General features: G+C 39.9%; 1 protein-coding gene and 1 pseudogene across 2 annotated transcripts in view; one reads left to right on the plus strand and one right to left on the minus strand.

Moving 5' to 3' along the window:
• The window catches only part of LOC111323242 (DNA helicase MCM8), a 28,118-nt gene extending 26,717 nt beyond the window's left edge, over window positions 1–1,401 (plus strand). The window contains exon 34 of the mRNA XM_088763061.1: window positions 608–1,401. The gene's annotated coding sequence lies outside the window, so the exon portion shown is untranslated. The remainder of the gene's footprint in view (window positions 1–607) is intronic.
• A 9,435-nt stretch (window positions 1,402–10,836) lies between these two features.
• LOC148727945 (uncharacterized) overlaps window positions 10,837–13,649 on the minus strand; it is a 33,927-nt pseudogene continuing 31,114 nt past the window's right edge. Inside the window, exons 4-5 of the transcript XR_016002561.1 lie at window positions 11,777–11,820; window positions 10,837–10,979 (exon numbers count right to left, since the gene is read on the minus strand). The product of XR_016002561.1 is annotated as an uncharacterized LOC148727945 (transcript). The remainder of the gene's footprint in view (window positions 10,980–11,776; window positions 11,821–13,649) is intronic.

The following is a 13,649-nucleotide window of genomic DNA, read 5'->3' on the forward strand; positions in this document are numbered from 1 at the left end:
TCATTACTACGAATATCAAATTCATATTCGGAAGAAAAAGTGTTGTCGAGAGTTTTACCACGAAAAAAATGGGTAAAGATCGTAGAATTGACGATCAGTGGAATTTTCCCACCTTTCAAAATCTTGAATAAGATAAAACGGCAAGAGACTCAATTGTTTTGAGTTGAACTCAAAGCTTGAAAAGAAATTGGATGAAATCCACTAAGAAGTTTTTAATTTATTCAAAACAGTTACATTTATGAATTAACTTTCGTTAGCTCTTTCGAGAAGATAAAACGATTGAGGACTTGTTATTGTTAAGACACTTAACACTTCATCAAGCATGATAATGAAAAGATACCTAAAATCCAAACAACGTTGAGCTAATTTCCAAACCCACCAAGTCTTGCCATCCATAGAAAAATAAGTCATTGTCCTTGCTCGGCTCTCCGTGACAAGGGCGTCATTCACTACATGTTATTTTAAGAGTTATGTGACGCAATTAGTTGATTTGATGCCACTTTGATTAAAAACCATAATCCTCATTGGCTTTCAAAATATTTGACAGTTTGGCCGGGAGTTGTCTTTTCATACAAATCGGTCTAATCATTTGATTCAATGTCATCAGAGACCCACACCAACCTTTGACTGAAAACCGTAAACCACGTGGATGAGACCTCATTGGCTGACATTATGACAGTTTGGGAGTTGTCTTTTCGTATAAAACTCGCTCTCCCTGATTTGGTTTTGCACATCTAAACTATCCTTCGTTTAAGAAAGTTCTGTGCAAGCTTAAGGCCAACGAAAATATGCCGCGTGACTGGGTGCCCGTAGAAGTTCATATCGGCAAACTTCCAGAAACCACTCAGGAGCCAGTTGTCCTCTCGCTCGATAACGCCGTACCAAACGAAGCGGAAGAGGTCCTCATTTATACATTCATCACTTCGAAAGGAGAAGGCGACTTTCACCGATACTACTACAAGATTTACACAAGCCAAGATGGCAGAGAATACAATCAGTTCATGAACATAGTCACTGGCCAGGACATGAACGTTATCAACTCCGCCAACCTGTGGTTTCCGATAAAGACGAGCGACAAGAAGTTAAGAGTGATATTGGTTGACGCCGAGGGCCAGAAGGGTGCTAAGAAGAGCAAGATCAAGCACATTGCAGGAAAATTGCAAGAACGGGAAGATTGGAGCGATGTGTACGTCATCGGTTACAGATAAGAAGTTTATCTGGACTCTAGCGTTTTGGTGAAATTAGGTGCCCTTGATAATTAGTATGTAGCTTTTAACTACCGCTTCATTGCATAGACATGTTTTGATTGTACAATTAAGGCATTAAGATAAGTGTTTTTTTTGCATAGAGATTGAAATGTTTGTCAAGAGGTGAAAGCCTAATAAAGAACGCCAATCTAGACCCAAATGTGTTTTCAGTGTTGTCTGAACCTTAATGGGGAAGATAAATAGCTATATGTCGAAGAGGAAAATGGGGCTTACCCTAGCTAATTGATATCCAAGCTAGAGCGTTCGCCACTACATGTCCACACACTGGTCATCCTTGCACTAAAAGCTCAGTTGTTTGGGACCAAATTCGCAGGAATGCAAAGCGGTACTGACACACTGCTCATACGACGCGTGGCTTTATCTAACCACGGGTAACCTGAAGTACACCTAAGAAATCCTGTTAAAATTGACGTTGTTTTTCAGAATTCAGATTGATTGCTGCAAAATCACTCCATTCGAGAAATCATACAGCCGTCCTATCGATAGGTAAAGATTTCACTATCGATTATTTTTCTATTAACATTGTTGCCATAAATATGAATAGGTGGATATTTCCCTCCATTGGAGCGTCGACGGCTGGAACACAGGACGACTACAGTGTGCGACAGAGGTGTGCGTTTTGATTAATTTGCAAATACAACTACTACACACCCTGTGTCACACTTTGATTGAGATTTACACACCCGGATGGCACGTTGAGGGCTTTGACTGTTATGAGTGCCGTTCGAATGCCAGCACGTAGGGGTAATAGTTGAGTATTCGAGATTGAATATTCCTGAACACATCACGTATTCGGTGACGAAAAGCTGGAGACGTATGGATGGTATCCATGGTTGAACATTTAAGAATGGCTGCCTGTTAGGATCGAGAATCGTCCGTCAGCGACCATTTTGGTGAATTGCTCATATTTTGCCCAACGATACCCTTTGGTAAACTGTTTTCAAAAATCAAGTTTAAACGTTCCGACGAGTGTTAATTTTTCAGAAATTTGCGAAAATTTGAAAACGCGGTTTATGTGCGGTTTTCCGCCTAGCAAATTGTCCAAAATTCACTGCAAAACCCAAGCTCCGTTGAAGGCTTAAAATGAATTCAGTTAACACCAAACGTTACATGTGTTAAGAAAAAGTCTTCCCAATCATTTGTGTTATGTTAATTTTTTCCGTACACAGCTATGTTGTGATTTTTTTTTGTCCCTTAAGCAACACCCTCAAAAAGTGCTGTACATGGGGCGAAAAATGGGTAAAATTTAATGCGATAAAAGTATACCTGGTACATAATGTTTTAACTTTTTAACTAGATATTCGTAATAAAATGTCATTATTCAATACCTGAGTAAAATTTGGTGCTTTAAATGGGAACGCCTCCTTTTTGAAATATCACAAATATTTGCGTCCTGAGCGAGCAGAAGATACTTGTTGTGTAAATAAACGCTAATCTAATTATTCCCTGCCAAGTAGAACAAGGTTTTAAAATCAACTTTAATTTTGGAAATTTTGGCTGGTATGCCACAAGATATTAGGCAAAGGAGAAATCATACATTCAGAGTTGCGTGAGAGCAAAGAGAAAATAAAATCAGGGAAAATAAAATCTTGAGGCTACCCATGTTGCAGCACATGTGTGAAGATCCTTGCCTCAATATACCATCAAAGCCCATTCGTAAAAAGGCCCCGTACTTGGCTCTACCGAAAGAGATTGTCAGCAAATGTACTTGCCAAAAGTCATCATGATGCTGACTTTCTCTTTTGTTTAGCAGAATAGGAAAGTGAAGAAGAAACGAATGAACGGCGTATCGTTCCTAATCGTCAGTTAGTGGTTATCTTATTTTTTAAAAGTGCACGTAGGCCGGATCAGAAGTTGTTGCGTTTTGTTTTGTTTTTAATCATGCCAGTATGGACCCTCACTTTTATTTTCTGGTCTTCACGTCAGTAATGAAGTTTACTCATCTGGTGGCCGAAATATGCAACTGACGGATGCGGGAGTATTCAACCTACATTTCTATCCTCTCATGTTTTAATAAGGGATTTCTTTATCTAATTTAACGACGTCGTCCTTTCAGTTGCGGTTTTAACGCGCGTATGTTCAAGCACCCCCAAAACGTTTCCAATTACGTTACGTTGCGTGACATTAATAATTACCAGGAGAAATAAGACCTGTTCTCTTGTATTAAATTAGTTTGAAGGTCATAAAGCGCCTTTCTTTGTATTTATACTTACAGAAAATGAGTTCTCTTTGTAAAAGATAAAAAGCATTTAGATTATCAGTGTGGAATCAAGTCTTAAGTAGCTTCTTTCGAATGTATCGTTTGCATTACTTGAATGTGAGAAGGTGCTAATGTAATGTGTACTTCACTTGCAGATTTTTCAGACCAAAAATGTTTTGGAGAACCTTATCAAACATCTTGAACAAATTTTAACCTGTCTCTTTACATTTTACAAGCTATAAGTCACTACAACGGAGACCGAATTTAATTTGGATATTTAACAACTCAATATGGTTAAATTACCTAGTTATTTGTTTACACACTTTGCATCATTTTGCTCGCTCAGCTCACGAACACTTCTGACATTTTCGAAAGGAAGCAATGCGATTCAGAGCATCAAAAGTTGCACAGTGAATGGAAATAGCAATGTTTGACGAACATATTGTTAAAAATCCAAAGTGTCAGGTAACAGCTACATTTTTTCGCGCGAAATATCACCCGTTTTTCAACGCCATTTTGCGTGGTATGTAAGGATGTTCTTTCAGGGGCTAAAGTAATCCCAAAATCGATGTGCCCGAAAACATTTACTCACCAGAATTGAATAAGAATAGCTTTCCTTACAACGTGTGAAGTTTGGTGTTGATTTATTTCATTTTAAGCCTTGAGCGTAGCTTGGTTTTTGCTGTTAATTTTTGACTGTGCGACATGCGGAGCCTGAACTCAGGTAACCTGAAACCGCGTTTTCAGATTTTCGTAAATTTATGAAAAGTTAAGAATCGCTGGAACTTAAAAACATGATTTTTGAAAAGGGTTTACTGAAAGGTTTCTTTGGGCGAAATATGAGCAATTCACCAAAATGGTTAAAAGAGTCATTCAACAAAATGAGCAAGAGATATCATAGTTTTCCTACAGCTGAGGTAGTAATTTGCATAATGGTGATCGATGTAACAACCGTATGTACATTTTCGGCACTGATTTTATTTTCTCTCTGCTCTCACGCAACTCTGAATGTATGATTTCCCTTTTACTTAATATCTTGTGGCGTAACAGCTAAAAATTTCCAAAATTAAAGTTGATTTCAAAACCTTTTTCTACCTGGCAGGGAATAATTAGATTAGCGTTTGTTTGCACAACATATGTCTTTGCTCGCTCAGGACACAAACATTTGTGGTATTTTCAAAAGGAAGCGTTCAGATTCAAAGCATCAAATTAAACTCAGGTATTAAATAATGACATTTTATTACGAATATCTAGTTAAAAATTAAAAAAATTATGTACCAGGTATACTTTTATCGCGTTAAATTTTTACCTATTTTTCGCCCGATGTACAGCACTTTTTGAGGGTGTTGCTTAACGGACAAAAAAAAAAATCACAAGATAGCTGTGTACAGAAAAAATTAACATAACACAAATGAATGGGAAGATTTTTTCTTGAAACGTGTGAAGTTTGGTGTTAACTGAATTTATTTTAAGCCTTCAACGGAGCTTAGGTTTTGCAGTGAATTTGGGACAATTTGCCAGGCGGAAAACCGCACTTAAACCGCGTTTTCAAATTTTCGCAAATTTCTGAAAAATTAACTCTCATCGGAACTTTTAAACTTGACTTTTGAAAACAGTTTACCAAAGGGTATCGTTGAGCAACATATGAGCAATTCACCAAAATGGTCGCTGACGGACGATTCTCGATCCTTACAGGCAGCCATTCTTAACTTGTTTAACTCATGAGCAGCAGTCATTGTGAATTTTCCAAATCTTTACCCTCATATAGGCTTATTCATCCTACTCAATCTTTCCTGTGATAAAACCTTAACTTAACGTTTTTAGTTGTTTCCTCTTTATTTTGAACTACTTAATGCAAATTTAGTCTCCTCTAAACAGCACGCAAACAACAAAGTTTGTTGACCTTTCGGGAAAGGGGGTATGCTCGAGTTTGGATTCGAGTTAGACATCGAGTTACGTTTTTAGTAGTATAATCAGAGTGATATGTTCAGAAACCGCAAGCAACAAAGTTCAATAGGAGAATAATTGTGAAACCTTTACCTCCCGATAGGTCGGCTGTATAATTACTTAGAGGGAGTATTTTAGAGCACACAATTTGAATCATCCACTTGGTTTACGAATTACCATGAAAGGAGGGTGTGGTTCTCTGATGACATCAAATCAAATAATTGGACCGATTTGTATGAAAAGACAACTCCCGGCCAGACCGTCATAACGACGGCCAATGAGGATTGCGGTTTTTGATCAAAGAGACATCAAATCAACTAACTGTACCGCATAACTCTTAAAAAGCACATGCAGTGAATGACGCTCTTGTCACGGAGAGCCGAGCAAGGGCAAGGATCTATTTTTCTTTTGGCTTGGGTTGTTTGTTGTTTGAGTTTTAGCCATTGTGATGAGTTTTCTGATTATAATGGTGTTCTTCGTGATCTTCCATTCGTGGACGTGCTTAGTTTGTCAGCTGAACTTGCCTTAGATCTAAACTAGAGTTCTATTTTTGGATATGGCAGTCCAAGCTTGATCGTTTGATCGAACGCATTAAGTATGTTATTGTTTGCAGTAAATAGCTTGAACCCGGGGGTAACATGTGAAGGTGTAGTATGATCGTTCGGGTGAGTGTAGTCCTGAGAAAGACTTTTGTCGGTGGTAGTGACTGACGTTTCGACAACCTGTGCGGAAGTCATCATCAGAGTCAAGTGAATGATTGTTGTCAGTAGAATGTTCTTATTCCAGTTCGTGTGAAATGATCGGTTGGTTTTGCCGTGATTTTATTGGCTGTAAGACTCAAGTGACGTAGGTCGGTCGTGATTGGTCTGGTTCGATTTGTCGGTAAAGTTAGGTCGTTCTTTCTCGGTCGTTTGTGATGTTTGTGTCGTGAATGAGTCGTTTGTATGGAGCGGGTAGTTGTTGACATCTCTTTAGGGGAATCTGTTCTAAGTTAGTAAACCAGCTTTCCAGAGTCAGTCGTTGAAAGTGGTTAGTGCTGTAGGTTAGGCATTGCGCAGAGTCCCAGTCAATGTTGTGGTTGGTAAGTCGATGGTGTTCAGCAATGTGATTGCTGACATCACCTTTCCTCGTCGCCCGTCTGTGTTCAGTCAGTCTTGTTGTGAGGTTTCTGCCAGTCTCACCGATGTAAGAGGCTTGGCAGTCGGAACAATTGATCTTATAAATCGTTCCCTGTCTGTTCCTCGGTTCGTCTTGTCTTTAACGTTGGTTAGTAACTGACGTAGTGTGGTAATGGGTTTGTGGGCGACGTGGATATTGAAGGGTAGTAAGATGCGCGAGATGTTTTCAGACATGCCTTTTATGTACGGTATGGTTGCTGTAGTCGAAGGGGTTGGGGTGTCGTTTGTTTCGGTAGTGGTAGTGGGTCGGTGAGTGTTTCGTCGGATGAAGTCGTTGTTGTAGTTGTTCTTCATAAAAACACGGTGAAGGTATTTGTTCTTGTCGGATAAGCTGTCTGTCGAGTCGCATATTAGTTGTGCGCGTCGTGTTATAGTTCTGATAGTTGTGGCTTTCTGTGATGTAGGGTTGTAGGATGACTCGTCTAGTAATCTGTCGGTGTGCGTCGATTTCCTGTAAATTGTCGTCCGTAATGAGTTGTCGTTGTGGCTTACCAGGCAGTCTAGAAAAGAAAGTTTGCCATTTTCTTCGACTTCTCTGGTAAACTGTATGTCAGTGTTTTGTTCGTTAAGGTGGTGGTGGAATGCGTCAATTTCGTCGTGTCGAACGGCGGTGAATGTGTCGTCAACGTAACGTAACCAAAGCGGTATCGTTTGTCGGCAACTCGAAAGGGCGCGTTCCTCGATGTTCTGCATCACAATTTATGCTATAACAACAGAAACTGGAGACCCCATGGCAGTGACGTGTAACTGTTTGTAGTGTTTACCGTTGTACTGAAAGTAAGTAGACGTGACGCAAATGTTTAGGAAGTCCATGATGTCGTCTGTCGGTAGCGGTGGTGGGTCGGTAGATTGTCGGATTGCAGTCTCAGTGCATTGTAATGCCAATTGAAGTGGAATACTTGTGAATAGTGATTTCACATCAAATGACACTAGTTTGTAGTCATCAGTTATCTGAACAGTCTTGGTAGCGTTAATGAAGTCTTCAGTGGATTGTAGTTTATGTCTGGATTTGTCGGTTAGCGGTTGTAGTATTGTCGTCAGGTACTTGGATAGTTGGTATGTGGGAGAGCCACAGAAAGAAACAATAGGTCGCATCGGGAAACCAGGTTTGTGTAGTTTCGGCAAACCGTAGAGTTTCGGTGGCTGTGGTACCGAGCACCTCAGTCGATAGTATCGTTGGGTGTCAAAAGCGTTCGTTTTCTTGAGTGTCAGTAGTTTACTGTTGAGTTTAAGTTGAAGTGCAGGAGTTGGGTCACGTTTGAGTTCTTCGTAGGTTCGTTTGAACCTACATCGAAGAGGTTCAAGCGAACCTACGAAGGTTCCCCCACGAGGTTCCCCGAGGAACCTACGAGGTTCCCCGGGTAAGAGGATATTTGTAAAAATCCATTGAAAACCGTGAAGATGAACAGTATCGACGATCTAGTCAAGTCGATGAGTTTACCCTGGGTACCTTAGTATGTGTGAAGAGATGGTGTTAGAAGACTATGGAGAGGACCCGTTGAGAGAGATTTGACTAGGGTGCAGGTTGACCGCGCATTAACGGTCTCTCAGCTGCACAAGAAGTTCCTTCCACGCACTAGAAAAATTCAGGACGGCCGTTAGTTTGAAATTCTCACAGGATTGCTTGCTCGACAAACCGACTTTTGTGGGATTTTTCTCGGTGAACTTAAAGGGCAACTATTTGGCTTTCGTGCTGCCGAGTTTTGATTCAAGGGAAAGTATTTGAGTGTTGTTTTCGAGAAATTTTGGCGAGCATGTGTCAACAGAAGTTTCCGACCTTCCCGTATCTTGTGCACGGTGACTTCGGTGGTGATTAGGGCGTCGAGCTAAATCACATCAAAACGGCCTCAAGTCGCGAGGAGAACAACACAGACTACTCTATACGAAGGTAAGACTTTATTTCTTTGATTATTTCACACAACTTTACATTTACGGAGCTGAAAAGCAAGTCCAACTAAACCACTATACAAATTCTTTAATAATCCACTGTGAAAGAGCCTGTGATAGAGCTTGGGCCACCTGTGCTTTTAGGACTCAGACGCCCATTTCTCTGCAGTCGAGTATTCTGTAGGATATTTCCTTTCCATTTTTGGCTCCACAAAGGTATGTTTTGATCAAGTTTGGAATAAAAAAACCATCACGCTTCAAGGGACAGGACGCCATTTTGAATCTATCCAAGTAGTTCGCCATATTCTCGCCTTTGTACCACCCCCCAAATATACGTACAAAGTGTTTAATCCAGGTTTAATGCATAAATTAATGTCTAACAAAGTAAGTGAGTGGTTTTCAATTGAATTTCGCCCCCAAACCCTAAACCCCATAGCATAACTTACGTCATACCATGAGGTAAAAATGACTGAAGGTTGTGTCTGTAAAATGAGGTGGTAGTTTAGAGCTTAACACTAGTCAAGAGCATGGCGTTCTACAAAAACGTTAAAAGAGCTTAGTTCAACTACAGGTTATGTAATCGATTGAATATGAATTTTAGGAAACGAGTAATGACCAAAGACAAATGGCATGCAATCAATTCTTGCATTCTTATCGTTCACATCACCGCAGTTTTTATTTCAGTTTTGCATTTCGAGATCAAAATCTTCTTCTGTCGTTTTGTTGCAAATTTGCTTCAAAGGACCTTGACTTTTTTTTGTTTGCAAGTCGTGCATCAGCTCCCATTTATTTTTGAGATTTTTAAGAGTGAGGGATGGAACAAGGAGTGTCCCTTCAAACTTTTCCCATGAATCTGTCCTAGTCTAAAAGTAATCGAAACCGCCTTGGTTTTTCGAAATATAATAAAATATTCTTTTTCGGCGCGAACACCGCTTCAGCGCTCAAACGCCCGTTTTTAAGAGCGCCGATCATCAAAAATGGCACAAACTGAACTACTCGTCTTTAACAAACCTCTTCTTTGAGGAATTATGTTTTGCTTCGCGTACTTAGATCAATTCTTTGTGATTACAAATCACATAAGTTTTCCTTTTTTGATGCATTTTTACACTGAAAATTATGTTTCAGTTTGACACCTACTTTGCCTTTGCCGCCATGACCGTAAATATGGAACTTTTAATCTCGGCTGAGTGCAAAATTCCAACTTCTTCCCCAGACTAACTTTAGACTAGCTAAAATAGGATGGAGGAGCAGGGAAATATGTTGTGGTTTCGGCGAACTTCCAGTGCAGCCGGTCAACATAATATGCACATTTTCGAAAATTCCACCTGACAATGCACAAAGAGCGGACTCAATTATTCACAAAATGTACGTCTATAACCAATGATTGACGCCTGAATTGAGCACTTCGAAGTTTTCCAAGCCTTATGATACCATAAAACAACATCTAGGAGAGAAATATCCCCACACCCGTCTATAAAAATGTTGTCGCCGAGAGCTGACTCCTCGCTCTAACTGTCAAAAGTAAATGAGAAAAGCTGAATGCTTCCTTGTTGCTTACAGATCTCTAATTTAAAGAAAACCTGAATCTCCGAGGTCTTTTTTCGTAAATACCGACATACTTTTTTTCTACAAAGGACGTAAAGTGGCATGATTCGACTTTCCTTTTAATTCACCTTGTATTTGAACATTTGATGAGCTCGTTCAACTTCCCGACCCTACCCGTGTGCGAAAATTGCAATCAAATGCCCCACACAATATTGAGCGATTCATTACGTAATCAACAAATGTTGCAGAATTTAGCAAAGTCCCGTGTTAGGTTTTGGTGGTACTGTTGGTTTTTTTTTTTTATTGTAAGCACCATTAAAGGATTTGAAAATTGTTTTTCTAAGTCATTCGCTCACGAAAGCCGACTCCGTTTACCTTCAAACTCGTCCATAAAACACATGTATTATACTGGAAAGACTCGGCATTGCCGGTTCAAATGCCCCACCCCACCAGGGCAAGGTTTAAATTTCCCATTCACCGGGCATGGACGACAACTGAATGCCCTTAAGTTGCCTTAGGTTGCCCGGTATGTTGAAGCTTCGAACTAGTCGGCGCTTTACATACAGTGTAAGTCATTAGTACTAAACTACTTAACACGCTGGAAAAATAAATCCAGTCTTTTGTGTGTGCTTTTCTGAACCAATTCACCAATATAGCGCATATCATCTCAGAGAAGGAGGGGGAAGGTGCACCCACTGCACTCCTCCCCTAGATCCGCCCCAGCAGTAACAAAGAGAATTGACCACAGCCTTTGAGCTTATCATTCTTTTTTTTTCATTTTCCAGATTATGAGGCTTGAAATTCTACAATAAGCACAGCAAAAAAACTCCTTACATTAGCAGCTCACACCTTCCTTCACCCAACCCCAGTTACGCTAGCAAAATAGCATTTATTGCCTCAAATCTTTTTCATCTGATCCAGTGGAAGACAAGTCCGATGTGACTCACTTCGATTCTGCAAGTAAAAAAAGAAAGCCACCTATCTAATTACGACCAGAGGGCTTATATTTGTTTCGTCGCTTCGCTGTTCGATTTATTTAGATCGCTATTTGGGTAATATTGATTTTTTTGGTCAAGTTAAACTATTTCCTACTGACGCTCCCGTTGTTCTTTCAAGAATTCTGCTTTGTCATCCAAACCATTCTGTATAAATATAAAGAAAGTGGAATTTGTCGTTCATTCTCTAGCGATCATCATCGTATTTTTTAAGTAATGGAAAAGATTTTTCCGGGCTCTATAACGTTTTAAAGCCATGCAAGATGCTGGGAGAACACGAGGAAAGCTTACAATTCATGAGCTGAAGGCGACTGATTTAGAAGCTTCCCGAGTGTTCTCTTAACATCCCAAGTGCGTTCTATTTCTTTTATGACATAACTTGAATACATGAATGGACCAATCAGACGATGCGTACTATGTTCATTATGGTATATTTGCCGTTTTATCTCTCACATCCTAATATTGATATTCGGATTCTGCGCACTGTTCTCTTCACATTTCTTCTGGTATAGTCAAGGGTAATTTTGTTAGCCGGTTAGGAGCTTCTTAAATTAATTGGTGATCATTTCCTTTACTAGAAATTAGAAGTTAGTCACTTTCAGAGATTGAAGGGTTAAATAAACCTTTAGAAAAAGTCATTGAAAAACATATCTTCCGCTCTTTACAGTATTTACAAAGTCTTCCCATTAAATCCTTCAATAGCGATTTTTTTTCAAAAATTTACGGCTTTTCCTTTATCTTATTTCTATAACCTACCTAATGCACAAAAACTGCCAGAACATCTGCAATTCCAACGTTTTCTGCAATATCAAGGAAATACTAAATGACACCATTTTGGTATTCTTTATGCATGTGCCCACAGAAGTAACGTTTTCTAGGCATAGATTAAGTCATTCGTTCTCTAGAAGCTGGGTCCTATTGCGTAATAATCATGTGCAGAAGTCACTTATTTATTTACCAGGGAAAATTACTTTTGGGAGCAGGAAAAACTGTGTTCATTACCGTCATATAGAACTGAAATGATATCAAAAGTCGAATGAACTTATGTGATGAAATATCCATAGGATTTTTTAGTGTATTCCGCCTACTGATCTGCCTTATATATCAATATATATCTCTTTCGTGGTCGCGCTTACATCCTGTGTTAGCTATAGAACGCAATGTCGGTGAACCGATTGTCCCTTGTAAATGGCAAGCAACAGCAATTTCCCCTACCGTGTTTGTTCCAGTTGGTCTGTCCATCCACTTTGCTGTAGAGAATGGCATTGGGGGGGCTTTGATTGCTCCCATCCACAACCCCTTCCAGTGATCACCATCCAGCCGTCTTCCCCTGGGCATCCTTTGTACACGCTGTTGGTGATAAGGCTGCGGCCATATCCGGGTTTTGGATCGATAGCAAAGAGATTACACGGCTCCATTCGGATGTCGGACCAAGGTGTATTCTTCAGCTGGTTGATATAGAACCAGTCCATATTGTTTTTTCCATTTGCGTTGAAGATTAGCTCCTTTACTGGATTTCCACCCTTATAAAGGACAACTCTTTCCTATTGAAGTAAAGATATTGCTGTTCGCCAAAGATTCAAGCCGAGATATTTTTGCTATGACGAAAATGAATTCATAGTGTCAGGCGTTCTCGGGCCGAGTGATTGGAAATCTCGGATGATGTGAAAACAAGTTCTATTGGCCCGTTATTCAAACAAAGTTAAGCTGTTTTTTTACAAAACTGAGCTCTAAAATGTCTCAGTCAATGTAGCTGAACCTTTTATCTGAACATTTATTTTGTGACCAGTTTTAGGAGGCCTCTGTTGGGGAAAAAGAGAGAGAAAGTCAGAAAAATGAGTTTCAAGAAGAAACGCCGACCCGCTCAGTCGCTCACGTCTTGGAAATCGTGAGTGGTTCTCTTGCGGCAACTGCTAAGAGAAACCTACGAAAAACGAGAATGTATGCTCCTAAGAATTAAATGTACGAGGACACCGACTCAATTTGAAGGCAAAAGTTTTTTCTCAAACAAATCTAAGCTGTGGAATGATAATTATTGTGCTAAAGAAGACCGCAGTGCCCGCGTCGGATTCATTTTACATTGCTACCTTGGAATGAGAAGAACTATCTTTGCAGTTACGGGAACCCAGCTTCGGTGCATAACTGAGCACGAGTCAATTGGAACTAAGAACAGCCCCAGTTGGCATGCAACAAGTTAGAAATGATTGACTTGAAGATCATTCTTCGTATGCGTAAACACTGACAAAATTGATTAGAAACTCTAAGACTAGGACTAGGTTTACACTAGAGGAGAGTTTTCCGGATTCGTAAATGATTCCGGATTCATCAATTTTGGAGTATTCGGATTCGTAGGCGTTTACACTGAAAGGATATTCGGATTCCTGACCGTTTACACACAACGACAACTCCGGGAACATTCGAAATGGAATGGTTACCAAGCCCAGTGTTGTTTCGTCGTTCGATCGACAAAGTGAAAATGCCTCCTCCAAAAAAGGCAAGAGTAGATGCAGATGCCACTGAGGCAAATTTGAGTTGGACAGATGCCAAGCAGTCTACGTCGTCGGCGATTAAGTGTGGCTGACGTTAAACTTCCTTGCAATAATAATTTGCGTTTCTTTAGAAATACTGC

Source organism: Stylophora pistillata, chromosome 6 (assembly GCF_964205215.1).
Source record: "Stylophora pistillata chromosome 6, jaStyPist1.2, whole genome shotgun sequence".
NCBI classification, from domain to species: Eukaryota; Metazoa; Cnidaria; class Anthozoa; order Scleractinia; family Pocilloporidae; genus Stylophora; species Stylophora pistillata.